Consider the following 14,796-nt stretch of genomic DNA (forward strand, 5'->3'; position numbering starts at 1 on the left):
GCAAGGCTTGGGCAGGCGCAAATGGAGATTGGGTTGTTTATATTGGGTACAACTACGAGTGGGAACTTGTCAATGTGTACACTCGTCACCGGGTTCCACTTCCAAAAATCTCAGACGACTGCCCAGAGGTTGATTACACCGGTATTCTACGTGAGTTCAAATACGATCATGGTGACTGTCATCTACGGAAGATAGCAATTTGTCGATTTCCCAACTGCTCTTGGGATTACACGAACTATGAAGTTGTTGCTATCTTCAACAAGCTTGTTGTCATCCTTACTTCCACGCCTCGATGGATATTTCTCAAAAATCAATTTGTGTACACGGATGAGTACTGTGATGCAATTCAATACGAGGGTCTTGTGTTTGCTGCCACCACTCGTGGCACTGTTTTTGCATGGAATCCTAATTCTTTCAGTACGTTTCTCTTCCACCATAATTATAATTTTTTCATCCACATGCATGCGGGTTAGCTAGTTTCCCTTTACTAATTAAACTTCTTGTGTTTCCAAGGTCCTATGAATATTCCACCACCTATACTTGAAAATTTTATAACCAAGGGGGAGATGATGATGCTGATGATCACGAGCATGAGGATGAGCAGGACCCATATACTCAGTGACGCCTGGCAACTTATTCCGATGGATGACCTCTTCTTGTCTGTATACAGGGCACTGGTGATGTTACTAAGGAAGCGGATGTTGTCTCGCATGGTTGCACTCTCTGGACCTATTCCAACATCCGTTGCATGGTATTCGGGATGGATACTCGTGTACTAGCGCCAACACCTTCTCTCTGGTTTAGTATTGAAAGTCTTGGAGGAAACTTGCTCTTCCTTGGACAAAACTATCCAATGATGGTGGAAGGTGATCCAGGTGCTGTTAACACAACATTACTACCATTTATGATAAGCAACTGTATCTATACCTCGGACATTGCTATGCTTCCCTACCGTCCCAATATGGGTCCTGACATAGGCCGCTTCAGCCTGGATGAGCAGTCATGTGTTGGTCTCAAGATTGACAGTAGCCGGCCCTTCCTAGAGAATCACTTCTGGTTCAAAGCAAGCATTTCCAACGCCGATGAGGGGTTGAGCTGAAGTTCATTTCATTGCTTTGTTATTTGTTGTGTGAGAAAAACTTTACTAGAATGTTTTGTTGGAAATGATCTATAATCCAACGTGTATCCTCATTGTCGTTGTGGGTTGATGAATTGTTGTATGTAATCAATGGTACATTTGCATATGTGTCCATCAAATCACGCCTGCTAGTGGTGTCCATATGAACAATGCTAGTGATTTTAGTTGCAAAAATTAGATAGTGCTAGTGATTTTTAGCTGCATATTTTGACAAATCACAGTGTTACAAGGTCGACAATTGGCAATGTTACTAGATAAACAAATGTCAATCTTTCCAGTTTGACAAATGGCAACATACCCGAAATGACAGATATGCAAATCTTACCCAATTGTTTGTACGTGGTTGCACACGGGTCGTGGAAAACAACTGTTTGCGTTGAAGGGATGCAGAAATCCTGCTCGACACATTTTCCCTTGGCTTCCTAGGGAAGCTGTCGGTTTGCATACGGGTGTTCTAACTAAAACGTTTGCGATGAGTGCTTTATATTTAAAAACCATTGACATTTTTTTCAAAAGAAAATAGTTTGATAAGTCTGTACATTAAGAGAGAAAAACGCAAGTTCGTTCAAACCATATCTTTCATTCAGTCACACTGCGAATTTATATTCATATGATCGAGAATTCGGGACACGGTATTAAACCCCAAAAAAACTATTTCCGGCAGCGGCGGAGGCGGTGTGCGGCTCCGTCATTGTCGTTGGCATACTCCGGGATGCCGTTGTTGAAGTCTTCAAGGCAGCACAAAATGTTCTTCACGTGTAAATCAAACATCATGTCGCTGCGTGATCGACGGGCGAGGCGCAGGAGGACGACAACTAGCGCCGTTGAGAGGTTGCGGTCGACAACAATGTCCCATGGAACTCAAACGGCTCACTTCCCAGTGAGCCTGCACAGCGTACAGCTCGCACGCTTCCCGGTGAGCCTGCGCATTGGAGGACAGCTTGCATGCCTCTCGGTCAGCCTGCACAACGGACTGCGCTCACACGCGTCCCGTTCAGTCAACGTCAAGCAGCTGTCCTCATGGCACCTCCTACAACCATTAAAACCAAGACATGTGGCGTCACGTGAATGGTTAATAGAATGCACACGATTTGAATTATACAAATGTTTGAAATATTATACAAATAGAATGCACACAAGTGGTAGCTATTTTTTCAAAATGCCTTTGTTGGCTGTCATTATTCGAGTGCGCCTTCTCTCAAAATGGACACAAAAATTGCCACAGCATGTCGGGTGCCATTCCATGATAGCATGCCAAGTTTCATGAATTTCGGACGAGTTTTGGATTTACTAGAATTTAAAAACCAGGCAGCTCAATGTTTTGCCGGCAATCAATGGTGCCCTGGTGTTTGAAATTCATTCCCATTTCTTGCATGGGACCTAAGCATGCACCCAAGGACACATATTTGTTTTTTCAACCAATTTATATGCACTGGAGCATGTGCATGTGGTTCAAATTTGAATTATGCACATAAATGCATTGAAAACTCAGTTAATGCAAAAAAAATGTACAAAGGAACCTCGAAAAATCCCAAAAATCGACACAACACTCCTGTTGTTCTATGTTGACATGAGAAATTTTTTGAAAGCAATAAGAGGCAATGGATATCGTTTCGTCCCCAAAGGTGGGACGTTCCCTACCAAAACCATCATGCTTGTTGTGAGAAGCTCTGCTTTGTGAGAAGCATATACCCAAACCTGCCCCAAATGGGACACTTTTTTTACCACAACATGTTGATGCCGCTCCATGATAGCATGCCAAGTTTCATGAATTTCAAACGAGTTTAGGATTTACTAGAATTTAAAAACCAGGCATCTCAATGTTTTGCTGGCAATCAACGGTGCCCTGGTATTTGAAATTCATTCCCATTTCTTGCATGGGACCTAAGCATGCACCAAAGGACACATATTTGATTTTTCAACCAATTTATATGCACTAGAGCATGTGCATGTGGTTCAAATTTGAATTATGCACATAAATGCATTGAAAACTCAGTTAATGCATAAAAATGTCCAAACGATCCCTGAAAAATCCCAAAAATGGACACAACACTCCTGTTGTTCTATGTTGACACGAGAATTTTTTTGAAAGCAATAAGAGGCAATGGATATCGTTTCATCCCCAAAGGTGGGGCGTTCCCTACCGAAACCATCATACTTGTTGTGAGAAGCTCTGGCTTGTGAGAAGCATATACCCGAACCTACCCCAAATGGGACAAAGTTTTTACCACGACATGTTGATGCCACTCCATGATAGCATGCCAAGTTTGATGAATTTTAGATGAGTTTTGGATTTACTAGAATTTAAAAACCAGGCATCTCAATGTTTTGCCGGCAATCAACGGTGCCCTGGTGTTTGCAATTCATTCCCATTTCTTGCATGGGACCTAAGCATGCACCCAAGGACACAAATTTGATTTTCCAACCAATTTATATGCACTGGAGCATGTGCATGTGGTTCAAATTTGAATTATGCACATAAATGCATTGAAAACTCATTTAATGCATAAAATGTCCAAACGAACCCCAAAAAATCCAAAAATTGACACAACACTCCTGTTGTTCTATGTTGATACGAGAAATTTTTTGAAAGCAATAAGAGGCAATGGATATTGTTTCATCCCCAAAGGTGGGATGTTCCCTACCGAAACCATCATGCTTGTTGTGAGAAGCTCTGGTTTGTGAGAAGCATATACCCGAACCTGCCCCAAATGGGACAAATTTTTACCATGACATGTTGATGCCGCTCCATGATAGCATGCCAAGTTTCATGAATTTTAAACGAGTTTTGGATTTACTAGAATTTAAAAACCAGGCATCACAACATTTTGCCGAAAATCTGCAATGCCCCGGTGTTTGAATTTCATTCCCATCTCTTGCATGGGACCTAGAAATTCACCCAAGAATACATATTAGATTTTTCAACCAAGTTTAGTGCATTAGAGCATGTACTTGTAGTTCAAATTTGAATTATGCACATAAAATGCCTAAAAACCCCAGTTAATGCATAAAAATGTCCAAACGAACCCCGAAAAATCAGAAAAATTGACACAACACTCCTGTTGTTCTATGTTGACACTAGAATTTTTGAAAGCAATAAGAGGCAATGGATATCATTTCATCCCCAAAGGTGGGACGTTCCCTATTGAAAACCATCATGCTTGTTCTGAGAAGCTCTAGTTTGTGAGAATCTTATACCCGAAGTTGCTTCAAATGGGACAATTTTTTACCACGGCATGTTGCTGCCGCTCCATGATAGCATGCCAAGTTTCATGAATTTCATACGAGTTTTGGATTTACTAAAATTGAAAACCCAGGTATCTCAATGTTTTGCCGGCAATCAACAGTGCCCTGGTGTTTGAAATTCATCCCGTCTCTTGCATGGGACCTAAGCATGCACCCAAGGACAAACATGTGAGTTGTCAACCAACTTTGGTGCATTGGAGAATGTGCTTGTAGTTCAAATTTGAATTATGCACATAAAATGCCTAGAAAACCGAGTTAATGCATACAAATGTCCAAACGAACCCCGAAAAATCACAAAGTTCAACACAACACTCATGTTGTTCTATGTTGTCACTAGAAAAAGAATTGAAATCAAGCAGAGGCAATGTATATCGTTTCGTCCAGAAAGGTGAAACGTTCCCTACCGTAACCATGAGGCATGTTGTCAGAAGCTCTAGTTTTTGAGAAGCTTATATACCCCAACCTGCCACAAATGGGACAATATTTTTACCACTGCATGTTCATGCCGTTCCATGCTAGCGTGTCAGACGCATTTTCGATTTACTAGAATTTAAAAACAAAGTATCTCAATGTTAGCGGCCGAGCGACGGTTGCAAGTTGTTTGACATTCATTCTCATTTCTTGCATGGGACTTAAGCATGTAATCAAGGACACACATTCCAATTCTGAACCAATTTATATGCACTGGAGCATGTGCATGTAGTTCAAATTTGAATTATGCACATGAATGCATAGAAAACCCAGTTAGTGTATAAAAATGTCCAAGCTAACCCCAAAAACTCCATAAAAATGACACAACACTCGCGTTGTTCTACATTGACAAGAGAAAATTTTAGAAAGTAAGAAGAGGCAACATATATCGTTTGTCCGCCAAGGTCGCACGTTCCCTACCGAAACAATCTGGCTTGTTGTGAGAGAAGCTCCGGTTTGCGAGAAGCTTATACCAAACCTGGCCCAAAATGGGAAAATATTTTTACCATGGCATGTCAATGCCGTTCCATGATATCATGTCAAGTTTCATGAATTTCAGCAGAGTTTTTGATTTACTATAATTTAAAAACCATGTACCTCAATGTTAGCGGCTGAGCGACAATGTCAAGGTGTTTGACATTCATTCTCATTTCTTGTATGTGACCTAAGCTTGCAACCAAGGACAAACATTTGATTTTGCAACCTGTTTTTAGGGACTGAAGCATGTGCTTTGATTTTGAATTGTGCACCTGAAATTGCTAGAAAATCAATTTAATGTATAATATTTCGAAACGAACCCTGAATAATTCCAATTTTTTTACGACACACATATAGTTGCATATTTACTGCAGATAAAAGGTCTAGCAATTCAAACACTATCCATTGCCGCTGTGACCCCATTATGTAATTCAAATCAAAATGAAAAATCAAGTACATCCCACACAATTTATTGTTACCAACCGTGGGAGATGCAGTACAAAATATCTTGGAGCACCGTCGGTGTATAGTATGCCTATGTCTTACGCGAGAAAGAGCGTCGGCTAAAGTCCACAGCCGATGTGTCAAGCACACTAGCTTACTCCCCAAATACTCCCGCCTCTACATCCCTCGCAATCTAAAAAATATCTGCTTGCCCTTATCCAAATTTTCAGTAACCCCACCTTGTTACTCCTGCCTAGTAAAAAATTTCAGTTGTCGCGGTATTTCATCAAACACCACCTTACCCCCTCCACACACACACCACACTCCACAAAACCTGCGCTCACCGACACACACCACCCCCGTAACCATTAATGGTAGGTTGCCGCCATCGCCACCGCCTCCATCCTCAACCTCTGCCTGTGTGCCGGGGAGCTCGAGGAGCCAATGTCCCAAGAGAGGTTTATCGTGGCCTCTTTGCCCGACGCCGGCGAGGTGGCTGTTAAGGTGTCCCCGTCGTCCTCCGCGGGCTCTTTATCGATCCGCCGTTGCCGGTCCCCCGATCCGCCAGCCGCCGCACCCCTACGCTGGTTCGAGGACTTCCCCGTCCTCCCTCGGACCCGGCAGCCGACGAGGTCCTATCTCGGGGTCTGGCAGCGGCGGTGGGGGATGTGGGTCGCCGAGATTATAGATCGGGAGACCCACACCCGCCGGTGGCTCGGTAGCTTCCACACGGCCGAGCTGACGGCCATGGAGTACGACCGCTGGCAGGTCCTCTACCACAACATGATGGCTAGGCTCAATTTCCCCTTCAGCACACATCTGGTCCACCTCATTCCGCCGGAGCCAGGGGTGGTGAGATCGGCTATGGCATGGGAGGACCGCGAGGTGTGGGAGCGCCTCGAGACCGAGGCCGCCGACGAGGCCTACATGCAAGAGCTCCGCCGGCAGCACCCGGAGCTCGTGGAGGCGGAGCGGGCAATCTTTGCCGGCGCGGAGGGTGGCGATGTTATCGTGCTCTCCTCCGATGACGAGGTCGAAGGTAGCGAGGACGGCGGCATGGACAACGGCAAGATTATCGCACTCCCCTCCAATGACGAGGTCGAAGGCGGCAAGGACGGCGGTGCGGAGGGCGGCGAGGTTATCATGCTCTTCTCCTATGACGAGGTCAAAGGCGGCAAGAATGGCGGCGTGGAGGGCGTCCATGTGGGCGGCGAGGATGAGGAGATCGACGTCGACGAGTGGAGGAGTGCCTTCCCCAATGACTCCAATGATGGCACCGGCCCAAACCCAGCTCGTGGAACACATACGTAATGAGGAAGGATTGGCTCGACCTCTACTTCGACCGAAAGCAGTTTAGCTTAGTTTAAATTTATGTTTTATGTCGGTTATACAAAACTATCTATGTTTATGTTTGAATGCATGCTACTTTGGGTTGAACCTGCTTTGAAATTGATCAAATTGAAGTTTACAACATTAAGTTAGGCAATCGACTAGAAACAACCAAAAATTGTTGGAGTATATATATATCCACTAATTGTTTTAGTCCTTTAACTTTTAAAGGATCGGCTAGAGATGGCCTTATGCCTTGTTTATTTTAGTTCTTCACAATGTGATGCTATATATGTGCAACTATTTGCCATGCAATTCAATTTCATCAATAACAGTTTCAACAATACCACTATGAATTACGATATTTGGTTGTTGTTAAGGATATTGTAGTTAACATGCCTTTTCGTTTTTTAACGATAACTAGTGTACTTTAGACCTGCACAATACAAGTTTGAATGACTATTTGCTTGTTTATAAATGTTATGCCTCATGCAGTTAACACACCTTTCCACTTCTTGTTTTGCTTAACTAGTGTGCTTAAGCCTGCACAATGAAGCTATCATTTGTAGGTTATGTTGTCTACCATGGATATATTTGGTTGATGTTTAGCTTATTGTGCTTAACATGCCTTTATATGTACTCATACAGGACAATATTGAGAACGGTGTTGTTTTTTCCATCGAGGTTAGTTTCATCGCATTGCTTATATGTACTCACTATTCAGGATCTTGGTAGCTGGTACCATATAGCCTAGGGGCTGATAAGGGATTAATCGTTAAATCAGACATTTCACTAAATATATCTGTAACGCATTTATCAGTAGATTAACTAGGCCATATTTAATATATCTGAGGCTACATAGCAACATGCATTGTAATGAATGACTAAATATGCAATCCCAGGCTACATAGCAATAAGGAAGAGTGTTACCTTAATGTTCGTGTTACCTTAATGTTCTGATGATGTCTAGATATATGTGTATAAAATCTTATATAATGGGATGGAGGGAGTGTTGCACTACATCATTTTGCAATTGTTATTTAGCTTCTAATATTAACTTGGTGCTTTTAGGTACACATGTCATTGCCAAAGATCCACACTTCCACCCTTTCTGCGTATGTGGCAATGAGATATTCATGAATCAGCATCAACTGAGGAAATTAATAAAGATTGTTATTATAATGGCTCAAAAGATGTCAATCAAACTATATGTTTACACTTTATGCAAGACAACAGTGAACTACAGGATGGTAAGTAAGAATCTTGTAGCCTTCTTTTTACTGCCCGTAATGAGTGTGCTAGATGACAATGTCTGAATCTTTTTTCCTTTGTAGTGGACCCTAAAGCAGTTTACTCAAGATTACCTCTCAAACTACATGATTGGCGGCCGGCCATCACAAAGGGTTGGACTAGAGTCGTGTGTGCCTTCTGCATCAAGGAGAGCACAATAGGGCCATTTCGCTTCACCTTGTTCAACAACCAGAATGTATGTCGCCTCTTTCTTTACCATCTGTAATAGTACAAGTATAGAACCCTGGTTCATCATTCTTTATTTGGTGCTTATGTAATTCTTAAACATGTGTACCTGTGAATTGAATAATGCATTGGTTGTTTGAACCTGATGGATATGAATAAAGCTATAACCTACTTTCAAGTTTAAATTAGGTACAATTTTAAATAGCAGCAATTAAATTAAGGATAAATTATGATGTGCACGTCATTACGGCGCACATGGTTAATAAAGCACAGCGTGTGCGATATACATCATAATCCGACACGGTTCATGGAGTGGAAACGTGTGTAACAATGCACACAGTTGTTGTTTGCAAAGCGCGTGTGACGTCGGACACTATCAAATACGACGCGGGAAAACTAAATGTGTGTGAATGTCTACCTATCGTACACGGTTTATAATCATGAACTGTTTGTGATGTGCCAGGCATCGTAAACGTAGAGCCGTGCCTAGAATACTCCCGTTCCTGGAATCCGCCAAGGCCTGGAATCTGCCTGGGTTTAGGTAAAAACCACAAAACTCCTACTACGATGGCAATGCCAACACAAAGGATTAGCAAGGATGAATCTTTTAGGATATGCGAGACATTGTAAACAGTTATAGAGGGGCAACTGTATGCATCAAGGCGCCCTATCCCCGACGGTTTCTGGGTCATGTGGGAAGGACCCCCTAATCACCCACACTCACTAGGTGACAGTTCCAAATGCCGTCGCGGAAAGGGGTTTTAAACCATTTGTATAGCACTGACGCATACCAGTGCAAGTGGTTGTGCAACCTAGACATGTTGAGTATATGCTCGCTGAAAGAACTGTTTTCCTCCATCTTACAACTGTAGAACTTGTCGGAGACTTCATATCTCTCTACCCGGGCATGAGCTTGGAAAACCATTTTTAGCTCTTGGAACATCTCATATGCTCTGTGTTACTCAAAATGCTTTTGGAGCAGATTCTAAGCTGTAAAGCATGCCACACTGAACCAGGGAGTAATCATCACTACACGACTACCAGACATTCATAACGTCTTGAGTTGCTGGGAAATGGGTGCGTCACCTAGCGGTGCTTCAAGGACATATGCTTTCTTTGCAGCTATGAGGATGATCCTCAAGTTACGGACCCAGTCTGTATAGTTGCTTCCATTGTCTTTCAGCTTGGTTTTCTCTAGGAACGCTTTGAAGTTGAGGGCAACATTAGCGTGGGCCATTGGATCTACAGGATAGACTGTAAAGATAATTTTTGACTAAGTTCATGATAATTAAGTTCATCTAATCAAATTATTTAATGTCCACTCAGATAGACATCCCTCTAGTCATCTAAGTGATACATGATCCGAATCGACTAGGTTGTGCCCGATCATCACGTGAGACGGACTAGTCATCAACGGTGAACATCTCCATGTTCATCGCATCTACCATACGACTCATGTTCGACCTTTCGGTCTCTCGTGTTCTGAGGCCATGTTTGTACATGCTAGGCTCGTCAAGTCAACCTAAGTGTTTCGCATGTGTAAATCTGGCTTACACCTATTGTATGCGAATGTTAGAATCTATCACACCCAATCATCACGTGGTGCTTCGAAACAATGAACCTTTGCAACGGTGCACAGTTAGGAGGGGACACATTTCTTGAAATTTTAGTGAGGTATCATCTTATTTATGCTACCGTCATTCTAAGCAAATAAGATGTAAACATGATAAACATCACATGCAAATCATAAAGTGACATGATATGGCCAATATCATCGTGCGCCTTTGATCTCCATCTTTGAGGCGCGACATGATCACCATCGTCACCGGCATGACACGATGATCTCCGTCATCGTGCCTTCATGAAGTTATCTCGCCAACTATTACTTCTACTACTATGGCTAATGGTTAGCAATAAAGTAAAGTAATTACATGGCGCTTATATTGACTTGCAGGTCATACAATAAATTAAGACAACTCCTATGGCTCCTCCCGGCTGTCATACTCATCGACATGCAAGTTGTGATTCCTATTACAAGAACATGATCAATCTCATACATCACATATATAATTCATCACATCCTGTTGGCCATATCACATCACGTAACATACCCTGCAAAAATAAGTTAGACGTCCTCTAATTGTTGTTGCATGTTTTATGTGGCTGCTATGGGTTTCTAGCAAGAACGTTTCTTACCTACGCAAAAGCCGCAATGGTGATATGCCAATAGCTATTTACCCTTCATAAGGACCCTCTTCATCGAATCCGATCCGACTAAAGTGGGAGAGACAGACACCCACTAGCCACCTTGTGCAAGAAGTGCATGTTAGTCGGTGGAACCTGTCTCATGTAAGCGTACATGTAAGGTCAGTCCGGGCCGCTTCATCCCAAAATGTCATCGAATCAAGATAGGACTAGTAACAGTAAGCAAATTGACCAAATCATCGCCCACAACTACTTGTGTTCTACTCGTGCATAGAATCTACACATAGACCTAGCTCAAGATGACACTGTTGGGAACACAGTAATAATTCAAAAAAAATCCCACGTGTCACCAAAATCAATTTAAGAGATGCTAGCAACGAGAGAGAGGGAGTGCATCTTCATACCCTTGAAGATCGCTAAGCTAAAGAGTTACAAGAACGCGGCTGATGGAGTCGTACTCGCAGCGATTCAAATCGTGGAAGATCCGATCAAAGCGCCGAACGGACGATGCCTCCACATTCAACACATCTATAGCCTGGGGACGTCTCCTCCTTCTTGATACAGTAAGGGGGAAGGAGAAGTTGAGGGAGAACTCCGGCAGCACGACGGCGTGGTGGTGGAGCTTGTGGTTCTCCAGCAGAGCTTTGCCAAGCTCAACGGAGGAGGAGGAGGTGTAGGAGGGGGGAGGGCTGCGCTAGGGGCTGAGGTGTGGCTGCCTTCCCACCCCCTCTATTTATAGGGTGAAGGGGATAGGGCCCCGCCCCCCCTAGATGCATCTAGAGGGGGGCGGCGGCCAAGGGGGAGAGTTGCCCCCCCCCCCCCAAGCAGGTGGGAGGCGCCCCCACCCCTAGGGTTTCCAACCCTAGGCTCCTTGGGCCCTTAGGAAGGTGCACCTAGTGGGCTGGTTCCCACCCATATTCGCCCACTTGCCCCCCGGGGTAGGTGGCCCCACCCGATGGACTCCGGACACCTTTCGGTGGTCCCAGTACAATACCGATAACCCCAAAACCTTCCGGCGACTGAAACTGGACTTCCCATATATAAATCTTCACCTCTGGACCATTCCAGAACTCCTCGTGACGTCCGTGATCGCATCCGGGACTCCAAACAACTTTCGATAAACACATACAATTTCCCATTACAACTCTAGCGTCACAAAACATTAAGTGTGTAGACCCTATGGGTACGGGAACCATGCAGACATGACCAAGACATCTCGCCAGCCAATAACCAATACGGGATCTGGATACTCATATTGGCTCCCACATGTTCCCTGATGATCTCATCGGATGAACCACGATGTCGGGGATTCATTCAATCCCATATACAATTCCCATTGTCCATCGGTATATTACTTGCCCGAGATTCGATCGTCGGTATCCCCGTACCTCGTTCAATCTCGTTACTAGCAACTCTCTTTACTCGTTCCATAATGCATGATCCCGTGACTAACTCCTTAGTCACATTGAGCTCATTATGATGATGCATTACCGAGTGGGCCCAGAGATACCTCTCCATCATACAGAGCGACAAATCCCAGTGTCGATTCGTGCCAACCCAACAGACACTTTCGGAGATACCTGTAGTGCACCTTTATGGTCACCCAGTTACGTTGTGACGTTTGATACACCCAAAGCATTCCTACGGCATCCGGGAGTTACACAATCTCATGATCTAAGGAAAGATACTTAACATTAGAAAAGGCCTAGCAAACGAACTACACGATCTTGGGCTATGCTTAAGATAGGGTCTTGTCCATCACATCATTCTCCTAATGATGTGATCTTGTTATCAATGACATGCAATGTCCATGGTCAGGAAACCATAACCATCTATTGATAAACGAGCTAGTCAACTAGAGGCTCACTAGGGACATGTTGTGGTCTATGTATTCACACATGTATTACGGTTTCCGGTTAATACACTTATAGCATGAACAATAGAAAATTATCATGAACAAGGAAATATAATAATAACCATTTTATTATTGCCTCTAGGGCATATTTCCAACAGTTTTCCGTAGGAAGTGGCTGCCATGTGTCAAGAAGCAGCCACTTAGTCACTTAGGGGCTTGACACCGCATTGATGGATGACTTGCGTCACTGTGAGGTGCAGCGGTGAAGCTTTGGCGGGGCAGCCCGCCCTTGGCGTGCCCGGCAAGCCTGTGGGGGCGGTTTGGTGGCTTATCTTCGGGGCAATCCTCGTCCTCGCCAGGCTCGCCTGCCCGGCAAGGGAGGTTTTTCCCTTAGTGGCATCTTCTCTCTCTAGCTTGACTTGGTCTTCTTGATCTGCACTTTGATTCTTCAAAGAACTGATCTTTAGTGTTTGGTCTGATCTTGGGTGCTGCAATCTTGTTCTTAGGCCTGTGCACAGTCTGAGAAACAGACCCAAGGTTTGTTGCACCGACAGGAGCCCCTAGGTATGGCCCGAACGCGCTGTCGGGCGTAGTCGGGGTAGGCCTTAACCAGTGCACATGAAGGAGCGTAGTGGTGGCTTGCCCTTTGAAATATTCTTTGCTTCTTCATTAACCTGAGCCCAGGCAAGTTTCTAGTTTCCCCACGCGTCATGTAATGCCAATTTTAGTGGGGCAGATAATGGGCCACACCTTGCGGAGTACCCGTGTCCCACGTTCATGGGGTGGTAACTAACATCCCACTATTCCTCCCACTCCAAGCGCTTCTGCCATGTATATTGCATGCATTTCACAGGGTTGGTTGCGGATGCGGAGGGTATGGGAATGGGTGCCATGGCAAAAAGTCAGGCGCCATGGATTGGAGCAGAGGGCCGGCCTTGATTCTTCGAGCCATTAATGGTGAGGGGGAGCCTAATTGGTCGAATGGGGCGGCAACCTCCACGGAAAAATTTGGCCCCTTCCCTCGCTCGCCTATAAAAGGGGACATGGGGCACGATGCTTTCCTGCACCTCCTCCTCCCTCCATTCTTGCCATACCCTTTGCTTATCATTGTGAGAGGCGGGGGGTCTGGTGTTGCTCCAGTGGCGATGAGAACTTCTGCTTGACAACGCCTCCCTCCTCCTTCTGAACATGCGGGGGCTGAGCCTGCTGTGAGAGGAGGCGGAAGGGGACATGGCCGAGGTCATCATGGTGTACGAGGCCGAGGAGGACGGGGCAGTGCCTCGATTGCGGCCACACCGGATGCTACTCCCCCGATGGAAGGTCATGTCGGAGACTAGACCTTGGAGTTCGTCATTAGGCTGTATAAGCCTCCCCACGGCCGTCTCCGCCTCCCTACCCCATTTGCAAGGGCGATGGAGTTCGAGCAGCCGCGAGCGTTGAAACTGCACATGAGGGGTTGTGGGAATGGCAACATACGGGTGGATGTAGATTTCCCCGCCCCTCATGTCATGTACTTCCGTCAAGGCTGGAAGACTTTTGGCCATGCCCACAGCTTGTCGGAAGGGCACGTCCTCCATTTTAAGTTAATGGAGGCTGGTTTCCTTTCCGTCAAGGTTTTTGGGAGCTCGGGTGCTCGCTTAGGGTGCTGCACGGAGAGCTCGACCGATGATGAAAGCTCCTCCTCGAGCGACAGCGACAAGGAGGAGAGTGATGGCGATGACGTTGGTGCCGACCGGGAGGGCGACGACTCCGGCTGAACACCAACCGAGCCGTCACCGTCAGGCGACGGCAGCACCATCTGCATATGCACCTCCTCTCCAGCAAGGTGATTTGCCGGGGAGTTGGGTGTGGTGATGGAGATGGTGCTCCCGGCTCCTCCAGTGACCTTCCAGCTAGGCCCCGATAGGCTTCCTCGCAGGCTGCAGCTTCGTTCGCCTTGCCGCGTCCCGCTAGCCCTGGTGGTGGCGGTTGATGGGCCATCTCCGCCGATTTCTTCACCATTGCCTTCATCCTTGCCCTCCCTCCCTTGCTGGGCTACCTCTCCTGGAGCCGGGACAGGGTCAGGCCGGGCTTTTGCCCAGGCGCCCCTTTTGCCCTCTCCACCTCCCGCCACAGTGCCTAGGAGGAGAGGGACAAGAAATGACACCACGGGGCA

The sequence above is a fragment of the Triticum aestivum genome, chromosome 3B, assembly GCF_018294505.1.
Source record: "Triticum aestivum cultivar Chinese Spring chromosome 3B, IWGSC CS RefSeq v2.1, whole genome shotgun sequence".
NCBI classification, from domain to species: domain Eukaryota; kingdom Viridiplantae; phylum Streptophyta; class Magnoliopsida; order Poales; family Poaceae; genus Triticum; species Triticum aestivum.